Source organism: Formica exsecta, unplaced genomic scaffold (assembly GCF_003651465.1).
Source record: "Formica exsecta isolate Colony F162 unplaced genomic scaffold, ASM365146v1 scaffold616, whole genome shotgun sequence".
Lineage (NCBI taxonomy): Eukaryota > Metazoa > Arthropoda > Insecta > Hymenoptera > Formicidae > Formica > Formica exsecta.
The window spans coordinates 1463-10396 of record NW_021853377.1 but is presented as its reverse complement, the minus strand read 5'-3'; the positions used below and the strand labels follow the sequence as shown (position 1 = coordinate 10396).

The 8934-nt window shown below is 35.2% G+C and overlaps 1 pseudogene; it reads right to left on the bottom strand.

The window, feature by feature from the left end:
• Positions 1–5660: 5660 nt before the first annotated feature.
• Positions 5661–6449, bottom strand: LOC115242703 (annotated as a pseudogene).
• Positions 6450–8934: the final 2485 nt, after the last annotated feature.

The following is an 8934-nucleotide window of genomic DNA, read 5'->3' as shown; positions in this document are numbered from 1 at the left end:
ATAAACATAAACATAAACATAAACATAAACATAAACATAAACATAAACATAAACATAAACATAAACATAAACATAAACATAAACATAAACATAAACATAAACATAAACATAAACATAAACATAAACATAAACATAAACATAAACATAAACATAAACATAAACATAAACATAAACATAAACATAAACATAAACATAAACATAAACATAAACATAAACATAAACATAAACATAAACATAAACATAAACATAAACATAAACATAAACATAAACATAAACATAAACATAAACATAAACATAAACATAAACATAAACATAAACATAAACATAAACATAAACATAAACATAAACATAAACATAAACATAAACATAAACATAAACATAAACATAAACATAATATAATATAAATATACATCTCAATGTAACCTAGGTATTATAGTTTTTGCTTTTCTTTTTGCACTGCCCTTTATATCCTCCATTCTTCTGTAAAATGTATCCTAAATACTTTATCTCTTTCACTTCCTCAATCTTTTCCTCCCTCCACGTCCAGCTCCTCTCCTTCTTCTTTCCTCTTCCTTTTTCGAATACCATCACCTTCGATTTTTCTGCGCTCAGTGTTAATTTCTTTCTTTCCAGGTATTTTCTAAACCTTTTTATCATGTCTTTCAGCTCTCCTTCCGTTTCTGCCAACAAAACGATGTCATCTGCATACATTAGGGACCAAACTTTTTCTCTGTTTACCTTTATTCCCCCGATCTGTCCTCTTCTCATATCCTCTTCTAGATTCCCTATATAGATGTTGAACAGCGTTGGGCTTATGGGACATCCTCGTCTGACTCCTTTTTCCGTCCAAAAGATCTCACTTTCTTCCTTTCCTATTCTAATTGTATTCTTCGTTTCTTTATAAATCTCCATTATTCTGTTTCTTAGCCTGTTGGTTATCCCTGTCTTCTTCATTCTCTTGTTTAAGATTTCTCGGTCTACCTTGTCAACTCGTATCCAACAGCGTAACTCCTCTATAATTTTTGACCTCCTTAGTGTCTCCTTTCTTAAATATTGGGTATATAACCCCCTTCTTCCAATCTTCTGGCATGCTTTTTTCTTCCCACACTTTCTCCAAAACTTTGATTAAAGGCTCTTCTATCTCTTCCTTCATATATATCCACGCTTCGTTGTTGATCCCGTCCTCTCCTGCTGCTTTCCCTCTTTTTAACTTTTTCACCTGTGCTTTCACCTCTGCCCTGTCTATCCCTCCATTACTCCTTTCAATCTCCTCCTCCTTCTCCTTCTCCTCCTCCTCCACTTCTTCTTCCTCTTTTCTTCTCGGTTCCATGCCCGTCTTTTTTCTGTTCCTTCTAGCATATCCATAAAATGTCTTTTCCACTCTTTTATGTCAGTTGTGCTCTGCAATCTGTTCCTCTTCTTCCTAAACTTATTAATGTATCTCCAGGCCTCCGTCTCTGTCTTAATTTTTTCTATTTTCTCTTCTTCCTCCTTTTCTTGTCTCTTCCTTTCTTCTTTACACCACCTCTTATATTCCTTCTTCTTCTTTACATACTCTTCCCTAGACAACTTTCTTTTCTTCCATTTTCTTAGTTCCTTTCTTAGTGACCTTTTCTTTTCCTTCCATTCTGCGTTAAACCATCTCTTTTTTCCTAAGCCTCTTCCTTTCTTCACCTTTATCTTCTTTGTGGACTTATTTATCTTGTTCCTTATCTCCTGCCATAGCGCCTCCTTTCCTGTCTCATTATGCCTTCAGCCCTCGATTTCCTTGCGGTAGAATTCTATCCCCTCCTGTAACCAATCACATTTGACCACTGCCTCCTTTTCCTCATCCTCTTCTCTTCCTCCTACTGTTGGCTCCAATTCTTTATTAACCGCCACCACCAGTCCTCCTTTTGCTCTTCCTTTCCTGTGTTCCCTCGTGGCTGGCACATATGACCACCTAAACTTTTTCGCTAAATTCTTCTCTAATGTTGTCCATCCTTTTTCGTCTAACCATGTTTCTGTTAACCCTACTATATCAAACTTTTCCACGAATTCCCACACAACCTCGCACTTGTTGTTTAGGCCTGCGACATTCCAAAAACATATCTTTAGACCTCCTTGACCTCCTACTCCCTCTTCTCCTCCTGCACCGCCATCCCATCCGTGCTCCTCTCAGGCTCTTCTCACTTCTTCCTCTTTTAAGCTTCCTCTTCTTTCATCCCAACGAAACCACTTTCCCTCTACACATAGCTTGAAATATCCTGCTTTCGCCGATTTTCCGTTTTTCTTGTGTTCCCATGCTAGCTCTTTCAGCCTCTTTTGTACTTCTCTCTCCTTCCAGGTTAGATTGTCTTCTATGTATATTCCTCTGTTTAACTCCTTCTTTTTCTCCATTATCTTCCTCTTATCCTCCCATTCCTCCAATTTCACTAGTATTATCTTGTTTCCACTTCCGCCTCTTCTCGTATTCAGCCTTTGTGCGCTTCGGACTTTTGTTTCCACATTTAGTTTAACTGTCAGAAAGTTTTCTACCCCGCCTTTCAGCTCTTTCTCTTCGAAATTATACCCTCTGATTATTATGTTCTTTCTCTTCTCTTCTCTGTCCCTTCTTTCTTTTTTCCATTCCAGTTTCTCTACTCTCTCCTGTAAATCCTCTTTTCTTTTCTCCATTCGTCTCTTTCTTGTCGTATCATCTGTTCCCACTCTTTTCTTTCTTCTTTCATTTCCTTCTTTAGGCTTCCTATTTCTTCTCTAAACATGCTTAGCCATTCTTCTTTTAGTATCTGCATCAGCTCTTGCATCGTGCCCTCCTTCTCTTCTGCCCTCTCTGTTCTTTTCTTCTCTCCTTTATCTTCTCTTAACATTGCATCTAGTGTATTCTCCTTTATCTTATTCTTGCTGCCTGCCGGTCTGCCTCTTAGCGCCATCTATCGTGTCTGATATCCCCTTCTAACCGCTTTCCTTACCTCTCTCTCGCACTTTTCCCTAGCCACTATTCTGCTCTACTTCTAACCTCAATCTCTCACCTTTTTCTTCCACTATTATCCGGCCACTCCGATCACAACTTCTCGAGTCCTTTATCTTTCCTTTCTCTTCTTCCTTCTTACTCTCCTCTTCCACTTTTCTATGTCTCCTATCCCCTTTTTTAACTTTTTATTTGCTTATCTCACTCCGAGTCTCCCTCCCACATGTGCACTCTTTCACCGTCCACCCGGAAGTCAACAATAAACATATAATAAACGATAGAGAATACATAACACATAATAATATACAAGATATAATAAAAATGAAATTACTTTCTATTTGTGAATTTTGTCATTTTTCTTTTATGTTTTATTCTATTATTTTCTGCCGAAATTTTTTTATTAATTATTCGAAGTTATATGTATGATCTTGTTCTAGCTAAACATAATAAAACCTCACGCGGGATTATTATATTTTTCATTTTTTTTTCAACTCCATCAGCGACTGTTTTAAATATCCACGGGTCTTTCCGCATGAAGGATCCATGGTAATCTTGGAATTCTTCATTCATTATTTTTGCCACCTTGAATAAGTCTGAAGAAGGACTTATAATTTTCCCTATAGAAATGTAGTTAATCCAGTCATTTTCTGGATTAACCAACGTCTCAGTAGGAGTACCTAAATTTTTATATTTATTTATAAATTTAAAAGCGGCATAACCCGCAATATATTTTAGGCCTTCATTTTCTACGATGTTCACAACTTCTTCTAAATTTTCTACTTGGCTCAATAAATTCAGTTCTTCAGAAGTAGGGGAATAATTAAATGTATTACTACTTGGCTCTGAAAGAAAAGATGTGAAGCAAAACATGCATATATATTATATCTGAAAAATACTTTTTGACAATTTCAAATTTCAATTTATTTACAATGATTTCATTCATTTATATGAATGGGACTCGATTGCTCACGTCGCTAATTCATAATACGATCACAATTAATAATTATAATAATTACAAAGTATATAAGGCTAATTATATATAATTGAAATTTCTTTTATAACAGTACATCAGTATGCTTACAATGTAATTAAACTATCATAAACTATCATAAACTATCATAAATTACTATAAACTACCATAAACTACCATAAACTGCCAATAAACTATCAATAAACTACCATCCTAATTAAAAGTACAATTTAATTAGAATAAAATTACATTACAATTACATTACAATTACATTACAATTACATTACAATTACCTTAATATAAGTAAATTACTTATTAATATAATTACTTAATTACAATTACATTATCTTAATATTTAATAATGAAAGTGTATTAATTATCATTAAGATATAAACTTACCACAATCAGCATTTTCTTCATAAAAAGTATTTGCTTCACGATCATCAGGTAAATCTTGAAAATTGGTGATATTACCAATGTTAAACTCGACATCATCGTCGGTCGGTGACATTACATTTGAGTCAAAATCAATGCCGCCAGTGAGACACATTTCGTCCATGGTTGAGTCATGAGCGATGGTATTGCTTCCTTGTGTGAAGAAGTCCGTTGAATGCTTCCCCAATATGTACCATCGAAGTCTGTAGCGAATATCTAATGCCGTGGGCCTATCGTTTGCTGCTCCCATTGATCGTATATATGCGAAAAGATTTTCTACTACGTCTTGGTTCAATTGACTTGTAATTACATATGACATTTCTGAATTGAATTTCTTCTTTAAATCATAATACAAGTTTCGTAATGACGAATTACATATGAGAATTCCTTTTTGAAAAGGAAGCAAACCCTGTCGACTACCAACTTTCATATGTTTAATTGTTGATGTTACTTTGGCAAGAATATTATTTTGCTGCACAAGATCAACACCATATCCATTTCGTCCAGAATGATTTCCGTATTTACAAACACTATTAAAAATGTCAAACCAATCGTTGAACATTTTTAAGAATATAGCAGTTGCAATCCATTCTGGACAATTATCCATAAATCCTCGTGAACCGCACCATTCAATTGCAGCTGCATTTGTTGCAGAGAAAATCTGGGTTGCAAGTTTAACATTTTGTCGTTGCGTTCCTTGGACATCTAAATGAATACGCGACAGCTTGAATGCAATTTTCAAATCCCCATTATTAATTTCAAGTAACCTTTCCAAGGCCGCCGAAGTCACAAAATGCTCATTTACATGTAATCCAGAATCCAAAAAATGATTTCGAAGTAATTTCATTAAATGAGGAGCATCGATAAAAACGTGGATCTTTACATTTTCATCACACGGATGCTCAAAGTATGTTTTATCCTTACTTTCCATTATATTAATTTTTAATTGTTTTATTAAATTTTGATTTGATGGTCCTAGATCACAGGTCATTCCGAACACAGTATAGCCACTATTATACAATTGGACAATTATTTTAAATAATAATTCTTTGGTGAGATCTTGGTCGAAATCGTAGAAGACAGGCTGTTTCCATTTTTTAAATAAACCACGAGCTACAACGACTTGGCATTTTTTATGAGGACCAATAACTCTTTCCTGCCTTCTTTCAATCGCCATTTGATTTGACAAATGAATTTCGTCGAAACAGATTATTGTTGCCTTCTCCAACTCTGTCATGTTTTTACCTTTATATTTCATGATCAGCATGATGTCATTAAGAATTCCTGCATCAATGTTGAATGATGCTACCCACTTTCGGAGAGTTGACAGTGCTGGAAGAGGAATTTTTTTGGTTTTTCGCAAATATCTGTAAGCTTTTGGGCTTACGCTTCTCAATGATATTGCAGCTGCAATATCCTCTGAAGACCAACGGGTTAGCTTCTGCATGGGATTCATTAGAAGTGTTACTTGTCCAGGTGTGAGAAAGGGGCTTAGCATCTCTTGCAATTTGTTCTTCATCTCTTGCTCGTGTCGTTTATTAATATTCTTTACCTCTTTCTCATGCTGATTATTAATCCGATCCAGTTGAAGAACTTTGTTTTGAAGAATTTCATTTTGGTGAACCAAGTCTGCATTTTCCCGTATCAGTTTCTGTATGTCATCTTCATTGAAAGGAACTTGTATTGAACCTTCACGATGAGAAGATATAAAAATAAGTAAATAAAACTTTGCTAAAAATTTAGTTAAAGTAATAGAAATTTATCCAACAAAGAAATCATAATAGAAGGACGTACTAAAGTTATCACTGCTTGTAGAGCATGATGCAACTGGATTCACAGAGCTTGGTGTATCTCGAGTCTCAGAGTTCGATGCGACTTGAATCGCAGAACATGATGTTTCTTCATTTGTGAAGTTTAATGCGGTTTCACTTGCAAGCATCGATATCGCAAAACTCTTAAAGCTCGATGCAACACAATCTGTAGCAACGTGTGTACATTCTCTTACATCTGTTTCTGAAAGTATATTCAATATATTGTATGGAAGATAGCAGTATTATTTAAACATTATGAAAAGTATAATGGAAGTATATCTCTATACTCAGATCCTTCTCCACCACAGTTGTTGCATTGTCCTCTATAAATTCCATTGGAATTGCATCAGGTTTCAATTTCCGAGACTTCACAGGGCTATAGTTAGGTAGTAGCCCAAGTAAGAACGATTGATCTTTGTATTGTGAAGAATGAAAATGTTGGGAACAAACCCGAGCTACATAAACAAATTTTAAATAATGTATTTTATCAATTTTATCATATTTTATATTTTTTTTAATTTTTTAAATTTCATTTATCACCTGTCAGTATTATATACATACCATTGTTTGGATTAACATTTTCTTTACAAAATATTTTCCATTTTGCAATCATCTCTTGATTTTTTGGAAATGAGAAAAACCTTACATTTTTGTTATTTAGTGATGTATTTTTACACTTTTTAAACGAACACGACGGCATTATAAAAACAATTTTTTTTTTGTGTTGCATTCACAAAATTCACGAAACTACTCTGCAAAACTGTGCATAATGACACTGTGTATAATGACATTATTTCGTTTAAATTCAGCGTCGCGTTGCTATGGTGATTTTGCAAGATAGCGGAAACTTGGTGCTGCGCAGAATGTGACCAAAATTCGTCCGAGAAGATAGCACACCTTGTTACTTACACCATGGCCATAGTGCGATCCAAGATCTCAGCGCCGCCAGAACCCAAATGGCCAAGCCAAGAACTAATCACATGTATCACTTATTCTGAGTTGTGTGTGAATTTGCAAGAGAAGAATTAAAGTGAACAGAATAACGTACTATAAGCGAAATAAAAAATGGGTCGTTATTGTTTTGTTAAATTGTGCAGTACTACAAAATACAAAGCAAAAGGAGTAAAACATTTAACTTCTGTGTCATTTTATAAGTAAGATTTTATTTCTTATTAACCTCGAAAACCATTTTCTTTTTTCAACTTCTTAAATTGATGTTCAATATATGTTTGCATGGGAGCCTGTTCTTACCCTGCCGAAAATGGTTGATTAAAACAGATTTAAAAAAATGTAATCCGAATCGATCGGGATTTCTGCACTGAAAATGCGGTATTAAAACCGATTGAAAATTGTCAAATCGAGGATTGGAAATAATCCGCGAAAGCGATATTAAAACCGATTATAGTTCGTTCGGAATTAAAATGGATTACTTTTTAATCCGGGCGCGGTTTGAACCGATTAAAACCGATTAAAACGGATTATGTTTTAATCGGTTTTAATCGACCATTTTCGGCAGGGCAGCTACGTATGTCGCTATTTTCAGTTCGGCTAGAACTGAAATTTTTCTTTTTTCGGACAGAGTCGCTTTGACGAATTTGTCGATCTTCGGCAAATCGACAACGATAGGCTTATTATTTGCAGATTGCAGATGCTTTTTTGACATACCGTGTTCTTGAAGACTTTTTTTGTGCGCGTTCATAGTCGTCTTGCAGTAGGAACAAAATTTGGTTGGGGCCCCAATAGACGCTTGTAACCACCCTATATCATATTAAATTTAATTTAGGATTGCTGTTATATATCAAAAGATGCGACAGCGTTTTGACACTAAGTAATTAAAAAGAAAATTTGAAAGAAAAAGACATCGCGTGTAAAGACATCGCTGAGTACTCTTTTATATTTATACGTAAACAGATGTACAAGAAAATTAGCATAGCACCTTACAAGCGTGAAATGAATTTTATTCTCGACCTCCAAGGAAAATTCACATTAAATTTCGGTGATGACATACCTTTAAAATTTGGATTATTTTCCCAATTTTTAACGTACTTTTGCATGTATTTTGTTTTGCTACTCTGTTCTTTGGGCATTTTTCACAAATCTCAATTATCTCGAAAACTATTTTTCTAGATTTGAGATTTCTCGTATTTCAGCAGCCGATGAGATGAACTCGGTTAATATTCATGGAACAAGTACATACATAAGCACGATTGCATGTTTTAGGATCGTACTCATAGCACCGTTTAGCATTCGTAGATGGCGACTTATTGATTGTGCTGAGACGAGACGTTCTTGAAAAGAAGAACTGTCTATGGAGTACTATGAATACCGCTTTCAGAAAATGAGTGATTCTACGTTTAGATATCTGGACTAGAGAGGGCAGTACTAGCATCGTCTTTGTTGTAAGTATCTCGCTTCTCGCTTCGGCCCCAACCCCAGCCGCATAGTGGCGCAACAATCGATCACAATCCGTTAAGATTATATAAAAGAAGGTTAAGGGCCAATTTCACCAAGTCCGGTTAGATGAACCGACGGTTAAAATTAGCAGGGTGGCCAACAGAAAATAGAGGTGAAGGAAAACCAAGCATTCATATCATTTCAGTTGGAGCCCTGCTAATTTTAACCGTCGGTTCATCTAACCGGACTTGGTGAAATTGGCCCTTAAAGGCCATCACACACAAAATTTGGTAAGGACGTAAGACGTAAGCGTAAGAAAATCGACCAATCCCAATCGAGTATTTGGCTCTCCGTAACCCCTCCACTTTTACGGA